This window comes from Lygodium microphyllum, chromosome 29 (assembly GCF_053477565.2).
Source record: "Lygodium microphyllum isolate KBCC chromosome 29, Lygodium_microphyllum_v1.1.10, whole genome shotgun sequence".
Lineage (NCBI taxonomy): Eukaryota > Viridiplantae > Streptophyta > Polypodiopsida > Schizaeales > Lygodiaceae > Lygodium > Lygodium microphyllum.
In genome coordinates, this window is record NC_141163.1 from 1337720 (window position 1) to 1358235 (window position 20516).

Genomic DNA, 20516 nt, shown 5'->3' on the forward strand with positions numbered 1-20516 from the left:
AGGAAACAGAACCGATACATCCTCGTATGTACGGATTATGTCACAAAGTGGTGTGAAGCTAAAGCCCTAAAGCGGGATGATGGTAACAGCGTGGCCTTGTTCATGTACGAGAATATCATCACCCGTTTTGGCAGTCCCTTAGAGCTGGTAAGTGATAGAGGCACTCATTTCCTCAACAAAGTCATGGAAGAGTTGACAGAGTTGTATAAGATCCGCCATCGCAAGTCCACTCCCTATTACCCCAGAGCCAACGGCCAAGTCGAAGTCACCAATCGCATCCTCTGCTCGATTCTGACAAGAACAATTGCCGCACATCGTCGTGATTGGGACGATCGACTTACAGAGGCCCTCTGGGCGTACAGAACCTCCCATAAAGCAGCAACAGGACAGACACCCTTCCAGCTGGTGTATGGTACAGAAGCTGTTTTTCCTGTTGAATTGGAACTACCCTCTTTGAGAGTGGCCATCAAAGAGCGTTTGGGGGATGATGATTCACTGCAACGTCGTCTCCTGCACTTGGAATGTTTGGACGAAATTCGTAGGATGGCTCTACAGTGCATGGAAGCCACGCAAGCTCGACGCAAGGCTTACCATGATAGCTTCATCAAGCACAAGGAGTTTAAAGAAGGTGATTTGGTCCTAGCCTATGATTCACGATTTGGCAAGTTTCCTGGAAAGCTTCAACAGCGGTGGATGAGCCCCTATAAGGTACTTGCCGTCAACCCTAATGGTTCTGTCCAAGTGCAGACCATTGATGCCTCTGATGATCCCTTTCTGATCAATGGATATCGCCTGAAGAAGTACTTCCCTCCTTGGGGATCTTGACAATTACGTACACTTGATCTTTTTCCTCGTTGGCGCGGCACTGTACTTCTTATGATGCTACTTTTGATAGCCGTTCTTCAGTCACTCCTGATGAAGTGGACGCAACCCTCTGTCCCCTCAACCCTACCTTCCAGCCGTGATCTCTTATCCTCTATTTTCCACTAGCATCAGTGGCGAGGTGGGTTCTGATAAATGGTCTTTCTACCATTCCCTTGCTCAATTTGAAGAAAAAAAAAGAAGAAGAAAAAAACAAAACATATCAGTCATGGGAGAAAAGGACTTAGGTCCCTGGCATGCCGACCTATTCTTCGAGAAAAGGTGGAAACACCCTCGGGAATAGGGGAAAACAAGAAAAGAAAGAAAAACAAAAAAACAAAATTGTTATGAGAGAAAAGGAAGCAATTCCCTGTCCTAGAAGGCCTCATTCCAGGAAAAGGTGGTAAACACCCTTGGGCGGGAAGCTGGCTGTGGAAAAGGTGGCAACACCCAGCAGTCCAGAAAGTGAATTCATTAATTGATATCTCCAGGATCCAATTCCGAAGCTGCCTCCCTTGGTACGCTGTGTCCTGGGTCTCTTTGCAAAGTGACTACCTGTCCTCTAGCAGACGACATGTTCTTATCCAATACAATATTCGATTTGATGGCTACCTCCCTGGGTACGCCTCTTCAACAACTGATGATGCAATCTTCATCAACAAACAATCGAGTGATGTGAGCTTTCATCCTAACCGGATGGGGACGTGAGTATGGGTTGCCCTCTGTATCTATCAACAGAGAGTGAGACAGAGGGTGGGGCGAGAGACCAGTCTTTTCCCTTCAAATCAAATGAGAGGTGAGAAGTGTGAATGAAGTGTTGCACGCACGGGATGGGCCTCTCAATGCACAAAGCACAATTTGTTTCTGTGCACTGCACCATAAGGCTCCCTAGCCTTCCTTCTCGCACCGTATGCCGGCACAGGGCGGGATGCACAGTTGCACCATTCAATGCGCACAAGGCATACAACCTTTGCACAAGTGACCGTGAGGATTACCTCAATGGGTTTCAGGAAAAGGCTGCCCTTCGGTATCTATCAACAGAGAGTGAGACAGAGGGTGGGACGAGTGTGACTGGAGTTTCTTCAATAAATTACCGAGAGGTGAGATTGAGGGACGTTACGACACTTGGAGTCAGGTATGTTCCCGTTTCCCTATGCACCCACGGGATGGGTCTTTCCCGTCATCACAAGACACGTCACCCTGTTCTGTACACTACACTGTAAGGCTCCCTTGCCTTCCTCCTTGCACCTATGCCAGACGGGTTGGACGCACTACTGCACCATCAACTGTGCACCCTGGCATACTCCTTCTGCACCATTCCCCCCTTGTCGATTCCTCAACCGGGTATGAGATATGGTTTTCAATCCTTTTTCCTCAAGTGATATTAGTCATGGGGCGAGTGACTATTCTTTCATTTCAATTGAGTGATTGTGAGTTGAGTGTAGTATCCCTCATCATCGACGAATTTCCTGTGATTCCTTCAACCAGCTACCTCCCTGGGTGCTGCAGCGTGGTCCCTGCCATGACGAACGTATGCCGAGAAGATGCCTTGGTCCCTCCAGCGTCGACAACAACACTAGACGTGCCATCAACACTCAACCTTGCTTCTGAACGAAACGGGCCAAGTTTTTCTAACCCTACACCTTCTGTTTCTTCGTGACAATCATGTTTTAAGTGTGGGGACGTTAGTGGATGGTCTGTGGCGTGGTCCTAGGTCCCTGTTGCTCGGTTAACCCTATCCGTTAAGGTCTTAAGTGTGGGGACGTGTCCCTGCGCGTCTACATTGCATACCCTTTTGCATATGCCTTACCCTGTTCATGCATGTAGGCCATGCCTTACTTTTACCCTGCTGGGGTCCCTTCCCACCCACCCGGTTATGTTCCACCCACCCTTGGGGCTCTTCCCTCGCAGTTTTCCTTCATTCCCTGATTTTGCGGTCCTGCCATGTGACTGCACCCTACGTTCACTGAAGTCCAAATCCAACCTTATAGCCATGTTCCTCCCATTGAACTGGCCATTTTTCCTTTTTATCTACCCCTGTTCCGGTGCACGGTTTTTGCGTTATTAATTTTTGAAGTATAGCCGGTTTTCCATGTGAACGCACTTTTCTTGCTTCGAAACTCTGATCTGACGTCCTAGCCCTGCCAACCACTTTTCCCCTGATATTTTTCCTTCTTACTGTGCATCATTCCGATACACGGTTTGTCCGTTATTAATTTTCCGGTTTTTTAAGCCTTTTTCATGTGTATTTTTGATATTTTTCCATATGAACCTGCCCTATTTGCATCAGAATTCCAATTTGATTTGACAGCCGTGTCCCCTGTGTCTTCCCCATCTTTTTCCTTTTTCCTCCACCCTCTTTCGACTTCTGGATTTTTTATTATTAATTTTTAACTGTGTTTTCAGGAGTATTTTTGGAGTTTTTCACATGTGAACCCCTCCTCCTTCCACCGGAACTGCGGTTTAACGTGATAACCATATGCCACTCCTTTTTGTGGACATTTTTCCTTCTTACTGCATGTCATTCCGGTGAACGCTTCGTCCGATATTAATTTTCGATCCCATTTTCAGGGTTGTTTTTTGGGTTTTTCCCATGTGAACGCGTCTTATCTCCGTCGGAATTATGTTTTGATGTGATAGGATTGTTGGGCACATCTTTCTGCACAGTTTTCCTTTTTTTTGCACCTCATTCCGCTGCACGGATTTTTCGATATTAATTTTTAATTGCGTTTTTTGGTTCGTTTTTTGTGTTTTTTGCACTTGACCGCCCTTTCCCCCCCCCCCCCCCCCCCGGAACCTCCGTCCCGTATTTTCCTTGTTTTTTCCCTGTCATCCTGCCCACTTTTTGTTTTTACGCTATTTCGTTTTGACGTCCGGATTGGGAGTTATTAATTTTTCTTTATTTTTACGTGTATTCGCGCGCCCGTTTTGTGCGTGAACGTGCCCTTTTTCGATTTTACGCATCCCCACGCGCCCCAGTCGTGTCAGCATAACCCATACCATCATCCTGGTGCCATTTCAATCCCATCACGGCAAATTTTTTTACCCCGCCCCGCGCACGTGCGCGGGACGGGGATACGCCCCCTCTTGACCCTACCCAACCCCTTGGCCCCTGTCCAACCACCCTGCCCATCCCAACCCCTTGACCATGTCCATCCTCCCCTACCCCTGCCCACCCACCCTGCCCACCCCCCTTGTCCCTGCCCATCCTCCCCCCATGTCCACCCTCCCCTATCTCCCCCATACCCTCCTTTCTCTCTCCCCGTCCCCCAACCGTCTCCCTCTCCCTCTGCGTTCTTCCCCTCCCTCCATCTCCCTCCTCTCCCTCCCCATTCTCCTTTCCCTTCTTCTCCCTCTCCTCCTCCTCTCCTCTCCTTTCCCTCCTCCCATCCTTCCTCCTCCCCGCCGCCACTGTGGCCTCCTCCCTGCCGCTGACCACCCGCCGTGAAGGCCCTGTGCGTGAAGCCCCTGCTTGCCCGCCCGACATCGTGTGTGGCTGCTGCCGTGGTCGCCTGGCGCTGCCACCGTGAAGCCCCACGCCTGCCCATCGTCGACCTCCCTACCGACGACGCCGTCACCGTCGCCCACGGCGCCGTCAGCAACCCACCCCGCCGCCGTCGCAGCGCAGCCCGCGCTCCCGCGGCGCCCGCCCATGTCGCCCCTGCCCGCCTCGTGCTCCAGTCGCCGCCGCCAAATGCTCCAGTGTCGCAGCGCTGTCCGGACGCCCCTGGCCCCGCCCCGTTGGCCTCCCGCCTTTCCCACCCCCATTCAAACCCACCTTCCCCACCCCTCCACTAATCCCCATTCCCCCAATTCAGACACTCCCACCCCCACCCCCCCACTAACCCCCCTTCCCACCCTCAGAAATCCCACCTATTAACCCCTACCTAAGCCCCCCTTCCCCCCCATTACCCATTACACCTACCCCAATCCCCACCCAAGCACATCACACCTAAACCCACTAACCCCCCTTCCTACCCATTCATCAACCCACACTCCATTATCTCCCTAAGCCCCCCTTCCTGCCCCATTCCCACCCCACTGAACCTCTACCCAATCCCCACCACAACACATCATACACACTACACACCCCCCCTATCTAAGCCCCCCCTTTCCCACCATAACCACCCATCTTCACCCAAGCCCCCGGTCCTACTCACAAAAACCCTCTACCCCCCTGTACGCCCCTTGTCCTACCCTGCTGCACCACTGCACCGCAGCACCACGACACCTTCGAGACGCAGCTACACGCGCGGGTGTGTATGTGCGTATGGGTGACTGTTCGTGATTGATTGTACGTGGCTGCCGGATTTTGATCGTTGGTTGCTGCCACGCAGCCTGTTGCTGGGTATTTTTCTCAGATTTTTAATTAACACACCCGTCAATCCTTTTTCCATTTAAATAACAAATAAAAAACACACAAAAACATTGTACAATACAAAATAACTCATTAAAAACTCCTTTCAATTCTGAAAAAATTCAGCAAAATCTCGAACACTTTCCTTTTATTTTTGCAATCCCTGGCCATATTTTTCTCAACCTGTAAATTTTTTTTAAAAAAAGAAAAAACTATTTTTTCCCATTTTAAATTTCTAAAATCTTTTAAAGTACCCAAAAATATGATAAAAATTCATAAAAATACTAAAAAATTCCAAATTAATTTCTGAAAAATTCCTAACCCTTTCCTTCCCATTTTTATTTATCTTCGGCATCTTTTTCTTAGCTGTCCTCGCAAATTTTATTAAAACAAAACAATATAACCAACACATTTTTCCTCCACACCCCAACTAACCGTCTAGCGAAAAAATCTAGATCTTTCTGGATTGGAGAGAGCGCATTCTTTGCATTTTCTTACACCCACTACCAGGTATTTCCCTTTTATTCGTTTTTTTTTAAATTAAAAAAAAACCAAAAGCTAACCCAAAATCCACGATTAATATAAAACTAAAGAAAAAAAACAAAATAACCAGCAAAAAAAAAACACACAAACAAACAAACCAATATTTAACATAAATCAAACCTAACTACCACCATGGCACGCACATTCGCGCTCAACACACACATACTTTTTAAATAAAATAAACCAGCCGTTCACTTAGCACGCGCTACGTGCGCTACAGATGCACTTTTAATTTTTTTTAAATAAAATGAACCCGCCATCACATGAGCACGCGCTGGCAAAAAAGCGCTCCACATCACCTTAATTTGTAATCAATGAATTTGCATTTAGAGACCCAGTCGGGTATCGAAGTCCGGGAATCGAATTAATGCCCCGCTTCACCTAATAATTGGTAATTTAATTTATAATAAGGAACCGCCGTTTTCTTACTAAGGTTTATCACCTAATAAAAATTCACCCATTTCTAATAATTTATTAAAATCAACCCTTCATTAAATTAATTCCCCCTCACTACACTTAATTCCCCTTTTTAATGAACCGTTTCGTGGGATGGGTGTGCGCAGTCATTAGCGTTATTTTCCATGGTCCAGTCTTGGTTTATCACCGATGTAGTCTTGATATATGTCGGATATGGTATTGTTTTGGTTTCCTGTTTCTGTTACGGTTCAGGGTACGGTATGTAGTTTTTTTTCTTTTATTGCCTGATACGGGGTTCAGGGTATTTGTCTGATGCATCGCATGAAGCTTTCGGTCGCATTTGTCTCAAGGTCATGTCGAATTTTTTCTAGGATGTGGTTTGCTTGGGGTTAGTTGGTCGTGTCACGTTTTCTTGTTTGGTTATTCTCTTATCCTTGGTTTTTTGTCTGTTGCTTTGCAGGCATTCTCTTTGATTGTCTGTGTTTGTGGTGTGTGTGTAACCATCTGAATGGCGCCTTCTCATGCTCCTCCCCCTATCCAGTACGTCCCATTAGTTAGTAGGGATTACTCTTTCCTACTTACTTTTGAGCCCCTCACGAAGGCGGGACTTGCTGCTTTTGTGGCTACTCCTTTTCCACTGCTACCAGAGGATTCGTCGTTATGTGATGAGTTCCTGGCCTCTTACAGCAAGAAGACAGGCGTAGTCCAGGGCATGTCTATGACTTTGACATCTCGAGGCTTAGGGAAGGCTCTGTCTCTACCCTTCAAAGGTGAACCTTTTGTGACCACTCGTCAACTTTTCTCTAATGAAGAGATTTTAAAGCTGTTGCAAAAGCAGACAAGGGAAATCCTCGATGTTAAGAAGGTGATCAACTCTTCAGGAGTTTCTTTTTCTATGATCACTGATCCCGTATGGAAGACGATCTGTCAATTTCTTCAGGACAGGTTTATGCCTGCCAAAACGCCATCCCACTATTTGTCCAAAGAGCTTTTCACAGCTTCCAGGATGGTGTTGAAAGGAGTTACTATTGATTGGAGCACTTACCTCCTCACTAAAATGGATCAGCATTTTGTTAAAGTCACCAGGGGTAATGTTACCAATGTTACATATGGATCATATTTGTCTGCCTTCTTGACCTATTCAGGTTTACAGAAGACTATGCCTCCACCTCCTCCATCAGATCCAGTACCTCCTCCTCCACCTTCAGAAGAGTCAGAACCCATTGACATAGAGGATGATGATTCTCCGCCTCCCTTGGTCATACAGCGCAAACGCTTGAAGAGGGTAGCGGATAAAGCTCCTTCCGTACTTCCTTCAGTGCCTATCCCTGCTACTTCTGGCAGTGAACTCCCTGGGTATCTCACTTGTACTAACCTGTTCAGAGCACATCGAGAAGGATCATTGGAGATCTCAGTTCCTTCCCTGAACAGTCTCGTCTCAGGAGATGCCATTCCTTTCCTCTGCAAGGATATTCAAAGTTCCATTGAGTTGTCAGTGACAGCCTATGTTCAACAGCTGTACGCGTCTTTTTATGAAGAGCTCATGCAGTCTAAGGACCAGTTGCATAAGGCAACATCTGAGTTAGCTTCTGCTAAGGATACCCTAGCAGATTTATTTAAGCAAATGGAACAGCAAACCCAACTGGTTGCCACCCAAAGCGATGAGATTTCTTCTTTGAAGACCCAGTTATTAAAGGCTCAATCACAGGTTACTAGCCTTTCAGCAGAGAAGGAGAGGATGTCCAGCGAAGCGAAGGAATTCCAAGCTATCTTAGATGAAAAACTTTCAGCTTTACAGACTGCTAATGACACAGTAGCCAACCAAGCCTCCCAAATCCAGCAGTTGCAAGATCAACTTGCCAAGTCCCGCTCTGTTCCTCCAAGCCCTAATGTTCCATTGATTCCTTCTCTTTCACAGCAGGACTTGGCTGCTCTTCAGAGACAGGCTACTTTGTGCCCTCTATTCCAAGATAAAGTGGAAAGATTGCAATCCAGAATGGACTTGTTATGGTCTATATTTGAGCAGTTTCAGGAATATGTTCTACCAGACCATTCTTTCTTTGTCCACTACCACTTACAGAAGTTGGTTTTCTATATGAAGCTTTCCACGATGGATTTACCTTTTCCAGAGGATGGCTGGAGTGGGGCTTGGTCTGCTGAGTTGTTGACAGAGGTAGTCAGGATGGTCTTTGAAGATTCTATCACACCAGATACCATGTTGATGTCCTACATGTATCTACGAGGAGATTTGTTAATTCCAGATGAGGTGGATATGGCATGGCATGTGGGAGATGTGGTCTTACAGGCTGTTTTGTATGTCAATCATTTGGAGTTGCGCATAGCTGACATGTTCCAGAGTTATTCCTCCAAAGTAGCTGATTGTCATGATAATTCGTGGCATCCCATGATTGATTCGGTGGTCCTCAATCAAAGACAAAACACAGCTCCTACCTTTGCCCAGAGTACTAATCAACTGAGGATGGCTCTCTTAACCTATCTTTCAAAGCATAATCCATTTGATGCTACCTTCTTTGATGCCTATCATAGACGATCTCTCTTAGGACCTTCTGTTCCTACCCTCCTCTATTACCAACAATTGGCTCACCGCTATGCTATATATATTTCCCTTTGTCAGTCTAATTCCACCATTATTTTACCCCTTCTTTTCCAACCTTCATCTTTCCCTCAAATTCCCATTTTCACTTATTGTTCCTTTATTGAGGACAGGGTATTTTCCCCTTCTCCACCCTGTCCTTCTCCATCCATTAATGTACCCTCCACATTTCCTATTTATCAGTTAACACCGTTCCTTAGTGATTCCTTACAAATTTCTGCCACTCCTTCTTTAACCTTTTCTTCCTTTTATGATTTTTCCTATCCTTCCCTTCATCCACTTTTCCTTATTCCATTACCCTCTCCTAACACTTCCATATCTCAACCACCTCAGTTGGTTAGTGACTGTGACGGGTTTGATAATCAGATTTCCAGAAGAAGGGGATGGAGTTCGAATGATTGCCTTACAGGACCGCAGATTAATTGGCCAGTAATTCCAGGAGAATGGACAGCTTCTAGTCAAGCTTATCAGAATTATGTTCATTTTGCCCAGCAGTATTCACAGTCTGCAGATCCCTCAGTGAGATTAACTGCTCATTTTGCTTGGTACCTGGCGTATATGCATAGGCACTCTCATAATGATTCCAAGCCTATTCCAAAGTTGTGCATGAATGTCAATGTAAGCATTGATTCCCAACAACTGGACATATTGTATTTTCATGCCCTCTGTTTGCCTAGCAGATACTTGGTCCTGTTGGAAAGGATGTGCTATCTCCAATTTTTTCAAAATCCTCCTAAAAACTTTGTAGATGAATCCTTATCTATGGATCGATTCCGACAACATTAATCTTTTAAGAGGGATCATCTTCATTGATACCTTTCCAATGTATAATGGAAGCTTTTTAATGAACAACTCTCTTTTTGAAGGAGTCATTCAGATGGTTGTGTTGTGTATTAGTGTTTGTGTTGTGAGTTTATTTATGTCAAACGAACGTGGTGGTTTCCTATTGGATTTCGTGTGCAAGCTACATTTTGGAGAATTATGGTGATGGGGTCGTGGATGGAGAGTTGAAGCTGATACTGATGAAGAAGAAGCAAACTTTTATATCCTTTACAAATTTGTTGTGATTTTTAGTTTGATAAGAGGTGTTAATGTATAAAGGGTTTTCCTTTCTTTGTATTTTTATATCAGAAACAGGTCATAAGTTGAGGTCGTGGTGGATGGATTCTTTTTTAGGAGATATTGACGATCAAAGTTGAGCTTTTCCCTGAACTTGTATTCCCTTTTTCCTGGGTCGCGAGGATGCTTCCTTATTAAGTGTGGGAATATGTTGAGTGTTGAAATGACTTGTTTTTTGGCTGATTTTTGTTGTTTTTGAGAGCTGAATGGTTGATTTTATGAGATGATTGATTGGTTTGGAAGTGGTTTGAGAATGTTTTAGATGGTAATGATGGTGTTTTGGAAGTTCATGATGTTTGTTGGTGGTTCTGTGATGTTCTGATAGGTTCTGATGGGTTCTGTATACCTTCTGTTTTGCTCTGTTTTGGTCTGTTTTGTTCTGATTGTCTTCTGTAAAGAGGGATGGAGTATTGATTGATGAAGAATGGGATATTGTGAAAGTTTATTGAATGGTTTGTAAGAGTTTGGAATGATTTGAGAATGAGTTATGAGGTTTTGATGACCTTCTGTAGGTCTTCTGTAGAGCTTCTGCTTCTGTTCTGTTCTGTACTGTAGCTGTTCTGGTACTGTTCTGTAGACTGTTCTGTATGCTTCTGTATGTGTTCTGTGGAATGTGTGTGTGACTTTGGGAAAGTTTTCTAGCCTTGGAAAGAGGTGAATACAAGTGCAAAAGAGCTGAAAGAAGTGGAAGAAGTAGCTGCCAAAGACTCAAGTGAAGACTGGAGTGAAGTGACAGTAGTGAGCTATGAAAGGACACTGTGTGGCTCTGGTGACTCTTCATATCAGACATACCTCTTGGGAGGGGTATCCACGACCTAAGAAGGATTATTGAGAGTGATTTTGAGAGATTGTAGTGAGGATATGATGTATTATTGATGGAGAGAGAGAGAGAGAGAGTCAGAGATAGCCAATTTTACTCAAACAGAGTGATTGTATATGAGAGATTGAGAGAGAAGACTATGAAGATATTGAAGATGAATACTATGTGATGTATTTCCATTCAAAGATGGTGTATTCCTTTGCTTTCTTTTTTCTATTGGTGGATTTTGTGAAGATGTTGAAGAATATGGTCGATTCTATCAAATCCATGGGAGGTCTACATGATGCTGCATGAAGATTTGTTGTGCCTGGTGTTCTTTTCTTCATTGTGATCATATGAAACATGATAAACAAGTTTGTTGATGTTACAAGATAGATTTTCTTGCAAGAGAATTCCCTTTTCTTTGGTGTTCCTCTTGGGGCTCCATCAATCCCAATTCCTGCACACCAAGTAGGTCTCTGAACTTGCGCAGCTTCTCTGCGCCCAATGCCTTCGTAAATATGTCAGCTACCTGATCCTCTGTGCTGACATAAACTAGATCAATAAGACCTAATAAAATCCTCTCTCGCACATAGTGATAATGCACCTCAATGTGCTTTGTTCTAGCATGATAGACTGGGTTATTTGCCAAGTGTATCCTACTCATGTTGTCACAATAAATGACAACTGGCCCATCTGTAGGCTGATGCATATCATAAAGTAGCTTATGCAACCAAGCTACCTCACATGCAGCCATTGCTGTACCCCTGTACTCAGCCTCTGTGCTCGACAAGGCAACTGTAGGCTGTTTCTTGCTGCTCCAAGTGACTGCAGCACTCCCAAAAGAGAACACATATCCACTGGTAGAACGTCTATCAGAAATGCTACCAGCCCAATCAGCATCAGTGTATCCATGCAACTGTATCTGAACCCCAGTCTCATAAAATAGTCTATACTGCAATGTGGACTTCACATATTTGAGTATGCGTCTAGCCGCATCCAAATGCGGTTTCCTTGGAGCCTGCATAAACTGACTTACCAATCCAACAGCATAGGTCAAATCTGGCCTGATAATAGTCATATAAATCAAGCTTCCTACTATGCGTCTGTACATAGTACGGTCTTCCAAAAGCTCACCTGCATCTGCGCTCAGCTTCACATTCTGCTCCAAAGGAACTGAAATAGGCTTACAGCCTGTCATCCCATATTTGGACAGCATGTCCAATCCATACTGCCTCTGCAAGAGCTATATCCCACTTGGTGATCTAATCACCTCAATGCCCAAGAAATAACGCAGCTCTCCCAAATCCTTCATCTCAAACTTTTGCTTCAATAGCATTTTCACATGAAGGATATCCTCATCACTGTCACCTGTCATAATCAAATCATCAACATAAATGACAAGTAGCATAATACCTTTCTCTGTTTTTCTCACATAAAGTGAGAAATCTGCCTTGGAAATCTGAAAGCCAATAGTGACAAGATACTGTCCTATCTTGTCAGACCATGCTCTAGGTGCTTGCTTCAAGCCATACAAGGCTTTCTTCAACCTGCAAACAAACTCAGGATGAACAGCATGCACATAACCTGGTGGCTGCTCCATATAAACCTCTTCTTGCAAATCACCATGCAAGAAGGCATTCTTTACATCCATCTGATGTAAAGACCATTCCTTTGATGCAGCCATAGCAATGACTGCTCTTACGGTTGCCATCCTTGCAATCGGACTGAATGTTTCTTCATAGTCAATGCCATATGTTTGTGCATACCCGTTGACTACTAATCTTGCCTTGTATCTGTTCACAGAACCATCTGCATTGTGCTTCACCTTATAAACCCACTTACAGCCAATTGCATTCTTACCTTTAGGCAAAGGTACCAATTTCCATGTAGCATTTGTTTCCAAGGCATCCATTTCTTCATCCATGGCTTTCTCCCATTTTTCTTTTCCCATGGCTTGCTCAAAAGAAGTGGGTTCTGGTTCCTGTATCACTTTGACCATATACGCATAGTGAATGGTTGTAAATCCATCATATTTCAGCCTATCCACAGGATACCTAACTCTGGTTGACCTGCGCAAAGTAGGTTCACTCCCAGGTGCTCTCAAAACATCCCTGGTCTTCCTTACTCCAGGTGTAACAATAGAAGGAATACCCAACTCATCATCAATGCTCTGTTCTGAGCCACTGGATTCACCATCCACATAAGAGTGACTTGCATTCACATCAAACATGGACTGATCTACCTTCTCTTTTCCTTTTCGTGATACCTGCATACCAAACTTCTGCTTCAATAGCATTTTCACATGAAGGATATCTTCATCACTGTCACCTGTCATAATCAAATCATCAACATAAATGACAAGTAGCATAATACCTTTCTCTGTTTTTCTCACATAAAGTGAGAAATCTGCCTTGGAAATCTAAAAGCCAATAGTGACAAGATACTGTCCTATCTTGTCAGACCATGCTCTAGGTGCTTGCTTCAAGCCATACAAGGCTTTCTTCAACCTGCAAACAAACTCAGGATGAACATCATGCACATAACCTGGTGGCTGCTCCATATAGACCTCTTCTTGCAAGTCACCGTGCAAGAAGGCATTCTTTACATCCATCTGATGTAAAGACCATTCCTTTGATACAGCCATAGCAATGACTGCTCTTACGGTTGCCATCCTTGCAACCGGACTGAATGTTTCTTCATAGTCAATGCCATATGTTTGTGCATACCCCTTGACTACTAATCTTGCCTTGTATCTGTTCACAGAACCATCTGCATTGTGCTTCACCTTATAAACCCACTTACAGCCAATTGCATTCTTACCTTTAGGCAAAGGTACCAATTCCCATGTAGCATTTGCTTCCAAGGCATCCATTTCTTCATCCATGGCTTTCTCCCATTTTTCTTTTCCCATGGCTTGCTCAAAAGAAGTGGGTTCTGGTTCCTGTATCACTTTGACCATATATGCATAGTGAATGGCTATAAATCCATCATATTTCAGCCTATCCACAGGATACCTAGCTCTCATAGACCTGCGCAAAGTAGGTTCACTCCCTGGTGCTCTCAAAACATCCCTTGTCTTCCTTACTCCAGGTGTAACAATAGAAGGAATACCCAACTCATCATCAATGCTCTGTTCTGAGCCACTGGATTCACCATCCACATAAGAGTGACCTGCATTCACATCAAACATGGACTGATCTACCTTCTCTTTTCCTTTTCGTGATACCTGCATACCACTATTTGCGCTACCTTCAGAAGATTCTCCTGATCTCAATCTGCCTGTCCATGGCAAAGAATGTGAACCACTGCTAGAGGACGCTCCAGGTCCACTAATATCTTGTGACTGCTGCTGAGAATTCTGTGCAACATTACCATTTTGTGCATCTACATTATCAATCACATTTACTGGTTTATACCAGCTACTCATCTCATCAAAAACAACATCTCTGCTCACTGTAAACTTACGAGTAGAAGGGTTATAGCATCTATACCCTTTTTGCTGCAGAGAGTAACCAATAAAGATGCACTTCTTAGCTTTTGGATCCAACTTGGATCTCAACTCATCTGGCACATGTACATAGGCAATGCAGCCAAAAATTTTCAAATGAGAAATATCTGGTTTCCTACCAGTATACCTCTCCTCTGGAGTCATTCCATGTATTGCTGCAGTGGGAGTCATGTTCATTATGTAGACTGTTGTAGCAACTGCTTCAGCCCAATAAAAATCTGGCAGGTCTTTTTCATTAAGCATGGCACGAGATACCTCTCCAATATGCCTGTTTTTTCTTTCTGCAATTCCATTTTGCTGTGGGGTATGACTGCATGAATATTGCTGCTTTATGCTATGCTCCTGCAAGAACCTTGCAAACTCATTTAAGAGGTACTCTCCCCCTCCATCTGACCTTAGGCATTTTATATGCAGGCCTGTTTCTTTTTCAACCATAGCTTTAAGAGTTTTAAAATGCCCAAAAACTTCACTTTTCTTTTTCATAAAATACACCCAAACTTTTTTGCTATAGTCATCAATAAAACTGACAAAATAATGACAGCCTCCAAGAGATGCAGCTTTAGTAGTCCACACATCAGAGTGGATTAATTCCAATGGCTTTTTACTCTCTTGAACATGTCTAGGAAATGGTTTCCTTGCCTGTTTTCCAAACTGACAGGCTTCACATACCTTATGCATTTCTGCAACCTTGAATTTAGGCAATCCTGCAACAATATTTTGGGCCTGCACTGATTTAAGTCGTTGTACATTAACATGACCAATGCGTTTATGCCAGATATCAATATCTGCAACTACACCGGTCCCATGTGCAAACATTGCTGCACTCAATTCAGACATGTCTGCATCCAATGTAAACATTCTGCCCTTCTTCTTTCCTTTTGCTATCAAGCGACCTTTATTTTTCATATCCTCAACAAAGCATCCATGAGGATTAAATCTGACCTACAAGCCCTGCTCAACCATTTGACCAACAGAAATCAAATTCTTGGTGATATTTGGGATATGAAATACATCGGACATGTATTTCTTTTTCCCATCCTGCATAGACAAGGGAATTTTTCCAATCTGCACAATAGGATGTGCAATATCATCACCAGTCTCCACAAATCCTGGTTTTTCCATTCTCCTTGCATCCTCCATCCATTCTGCATGACCTGTCATGTGGTTTGATGCACCTGAGTCAACATACCATACATCATTGCTTTCTTCTGCACTTGTCACAGAATTGTTCATGTGCTGCACCATGAACAAATGCTCATTTCTGTCATCACCCTGTCTACTAGAAGATGCATAATTCCCTTGTTGCAGTTTTCCATTCATGATGTCATTCTGCTTTTTATAGCAGTCTTTAGCCATATGACCCATTTTACCACAGTAGTAGCATTCAACATTACTGTTTGCATTTTGGCATCTTTGCCATCCACCACGACCTCTTTGGCTCCCCCTGCCTCTAGAGTTACCACGTCCTCCTCCATAGGACTGGTTTTCTTGAGTTTGCTGCATATTCTGATTTCTACCACGGCCTCCAAATCGGCCTCCTCTACCTCTGCCTCTACCTCTTCCAGCATTTGAGTAGAAGACAGCTTCTTTTGAAGTTCCTCCTGAAGAAGATGCACCGCCATTTCTCTGCTCCTCAGAAATTAGAAGAGCAATCAACTCCTCAAAATTAGGAAATCTTTCACGGACGGAAATGGATATCCGAAACTTCGCATAATCCTTTCCTAGACCATTCAAGGTCACAGAAACTAAATCATCATCTTCCACTAGCGACCCAATGGAAGCAAGTGCATCTGCAATCTTCTTCACCTTCATGTGGTAGTCATTGATGCTCATATTTTCTCTTTGCACATTATGCAACTCTTGCTTGAGCTGCATTTTCTTGGCTTGAGTATTTGTGCTATACATCTTTGACAGAGTATCCCATGCCTCCTTTGGCGTACTTGCATCCTGAATATGCACAATCATAGAGTCTGAAATGCTGATAGACAGCCAGTACATAACTTTCCTGGCTCTCTCATGCCATGCTTTGAATGCCTGCATTTGCTGTTGACTGGGAACATCAGGAAGAACTGGTTCTTCTTCATTTCCTGCAACAAATTCCCAATATCCTTTTCCCATAAGGAAATTCGTCATTCTAAACTTCCATGCCTGGAAGTTGTTATTGTCAAGCTTTTCAATTACAATCTGTGAAAGAGAATCAGACGCCATTACAGAATTCTGTGAAAAATTCTGTCACTGCAAAAACTCAGCTTCACCCTCACAAGGGCAAATCTGCAAAACTGGCGAAAGTGGTATTTGACCACACAGTCACTTCCTAGTGACGATTTTGCATAAACAGGAACCAAGGATGATTCTGAAACTCCCAATGTCTCTGCGCACAAGCATGCGATGCAATTTCTACAATAACTTTTCACCGACCTGTAGAACAGTGGTCGCACAGCATAAAACAGGGCCTTTTCCTGAGTGCGTGCAGAAAACTTCCGCCTCCAAAACAGGCCCCGAAATGGCCTCAAATCAAAAAAACAGGGTCGCCAAGGGGCTAAAGCCCTCTCCCGCAGCATATACTGTCCTCTTGCTTCACCGCGAAGGGCGTCTCAACCTGAGACAATGCACTCCTACAATTTTCGGCTGTGCTACCTGCAGAGATCTGCTCCCAAAATAGAAAATGAAAGCAACACTGCTCCTCTTACCAGACCACCACGAGCTTGGCTTGCTTTCTTTTGAGCTCCTTACCACGAACAAGGCTCTGATACCAGGTCAAGATTGTGGGAGAGAAGGAAGGAGTCTCACTTGTAGCTTTCTTACTTGCACAATGGGGGAATACACACAGAGGTGGAGGCTGAAAACAGTTTTTCCTCTTCTTAGTTGTGTAAGCCAAAAAGAACTCTAGTACAAAGAAATAGAAGAACCCTAAATATGGGTCTCAAACCAAACTCAACTAACTAAGGTGGCATACTAACTGAGCCACGAACTAGAGTAGATAAGGATAGCTATCATGTAGCTATTATTCATGGGCGGTGTACCAACCGCATCTGCAACTAACACGTCGGTGACATAAATGCACAACGGTCACCCTGGCATATCACAAGTGGAGCTCGATATCTCAACAGTAGAGGCCTAGGAGGGCAGCCCCACAGGATCCGGTCACTTGTTGGACTTGTGGACATCCCGGTCATGTCTCATCGCACTGCCCTGAAAGAGAGAAGCAAAACAGGGACAAAGCTGACCAAAGGTGCACAGAATGCGGAATCACCCATCTTTTCATAGACTGCCCAAAGCAGAAGTCGTCCTTCGGTTCAGCTAATTTTCCATCCATCCCATTGGGGCTATTTGGTGTTGAAAACCCCGATGGGGAGGCCACACCTATTCCCTTGCGAGTTATGACCCGAGCCCAAACGAAGCAGGCCAGCATCTCTCTGCCAGGACCTAGCAATCTTGGCGCGACCTCAATAGGAAAGAAAAGTCGTAGGCAGAGAAAGAAGAGATCGGAAGCTAAGGTCGCGCTAAAGACCGGCAGTATTACGACCTTACCTAATGGGAAGAAAGTCTCCGATGCAGAGGCAGAGACTTCAGCCCCTAAAACAGCCCAAAAGGGAAGCGCTAAGATAGGGGAATACCCGCACCCCAAGCGGCAATTAGAGGCCATAGAAAAGGTGAAGGAATGGGTGAGGGAGGCTCAGCAACATCTCAAGAATGCTAAACCCATCATAGAGGACGAGATCGATGATCTCTCCAGCATGAGGGCGCCAACGTCGCCACCTCAACCTAAGCCGACCGAAGCCACTGCGCCACCAGCAGTGCCGCTGAGACCATGTTTAGACGCAACAGAACCGCAGAACAGCCGCAGCCAGTGGCCAGGACAGTCTAGGCTAAGAGAAGGACGAGTGTCCGACAACCTCTTGACCACGTTGGTGACCATGCCTGTAACACTTAGCTTGGGGGACCTGCTTAAGCAGCACCCTGCCCTATAGCAATACCTCAAGCTGTGGGTCAAGGGATCGCAAGAATAGGCCATGGCAGATTCTCAAGACCAAGATGTGGAAACATAATTGCCAAGTCTGACACCACACTCCATGCCTAAATCCTTGCACGTCAATGCCTTTTGGGAGGGCTCTGAGATGCACGCAATCCTGCCGCTGGGTGACACAACAAGGAAGGGAATTGTAGACACGGGAGCCGGGGTTAGTGTGCTTAGCCACATAGTGCCGCAGACTTGGGGAAACCCGCCTGTCGAAGCTGCTCGGTTTAATGTCACGCTAGCAAACGATATGAGAGTGAAGTCATTCGGGATCTTGAAGAATTGGCCAGTAAAGATTGCAGGAGTCCAGTTCTCTGTCGACTTTATAGTCACGAAGGGAGTGGACTATGATATCCTATTGGGCCGACCTTGGATGCGCAATGCTGGAGTCATCGAAGATTGGGGTAACAGCCTGATCTTCCTTGGCAATCAGACTGACGCTGTAAGAATATAGATGGACACTTGGAAGACCTCACCAGTCGACCTAGATGCCATCTCTGCTATGCTCAAAGGGAACACGCAGGTCAAGGAACCCTACGGGTCCTTAACTAAGTATATTCCATGCCCAGAGGACGAGCGGGATTGGATGCACGTCCTCGCTACACTTGACATGCCATTCTCAGACCATGAGGCGTATGAGCAATCCATCAAAACAATTGGTAAGACAAACAAAGCACCCTCTACATCCGTCTACATGATGGCAGCAAGCCTCCATGGAAAGCCTAAGCATGTTACCTTCCAGATACCATCCAACAAAAGGGAACTCCAGAGGGTACTGGAATACCTAGCAAACCAGCTAACAGGTAACCCGGCTGCCAACTTCAAACTGCTCCAGGATCTCTTAGAGGCTCCTAAGGTGGCAATGGACCAGAGTGCATGAGCTGAACCTCATGTATAACTAGGCCCTGATTCCAAACCAACGAGACGGGGCAGTCCAAGCCCTAGGAGACGATGGGCAGTTGAACGACAACGATTATTGCGATGAATACGAAGACTGCCAATCTTTCAGTGGTGAGAAAGAGGGTGACATGGATACCATAGAGTATGACACGGATGGACGCAAAATTGAGCAGATACGAGCGGATGCCAAGCCATAGAAAAGGTAGGCCCTTAGACTGGAGCACGAAGTCATGGGCATGGACTGTGATCGTGCATGGTTGGAATGTATGGGGGCCATAGACCTGGAGCAAGCAAGCCTAGCCCAAGCAGAAACGATGTCAATACTTAGAACCGAATCGCCATCCGAATTGCTTCCACCAGGGGACACCGCCTCTTCCAGCGAAGATTGAGGGTTTGACTCCGAATCGGAACTTACTTCGGATAGCGACCCAGAGATCCCTAGGCCGCCCATGACCAGACGCACCAAGGGGGACTTACCCGTCCACCTGAGACGCAGACGGTCACACCAGGAGAGGGCAAAGTACCCCAAAGATGCGCGATCAGAAGAGCAGCGGAAGCCGCATGACCTCCCTAAGAGATTCACTAAATTCAAAAAAGGGGATAGGGTAGTGGTTCTGCTAGGTGCCAAGCGTCAAGGGTAGACAAGTGAACCGAAGCCAAGGTCAAGGAGGTTAACCTAGCCCTGGAAGGGGAGACACCCCGACTAGTGTTCATTGCCGACGACTTAACTGGTAAGGAAGAGTTGAGTCTTGTCGCTCTCTTGCGGGAGTACATGGACGTATTTGCCTGGTCCTTAGAAGAGCAACGAGGGGTAGATCCGAGTGTTGTGACTCACAATATACCATGACATCAGATGCAACGCCGATCAAGCAGCGACCGTACCCATAAATCCAAAACACGCCCATGCTGTCAAGGAGGAAATTGACAAGCTAATGAGAGCTGGATTCATTTACGAAATTGAGCACATAGACTGGGTGTCACCCATAGTCATTGTGATGAAGAATAACGGCAAGATCCGAGTGTGTGTCAATTACAAAAAGGTGAACGCCGCTACAAAGAGAGACAACTATCCCTTGCCGTACACCGAGCACATGCTTGAGAGAGTGGCAGGCAAGGAAGCCTATAGTTTTCTGGATGGCTTCTCAGGGTACAACCAGGTGCAAGTGCATCCTCCAGATAGGCACAAGACCGCCTTTGCCATTGAGTGGGGCGTCTTTGCGTATGTAGTCATGCCCTTCGGGTTAACCAATGCCCCCGCCACCTTTCAACGCCTCATGTGCACCATATTCAAGGATATGCTTCACAAGGAGTTAGAGGTCTTTGTCGATGACATGTGTGTCCATTCGACCTGGATTGAACACCTAGACAAACTCCGCG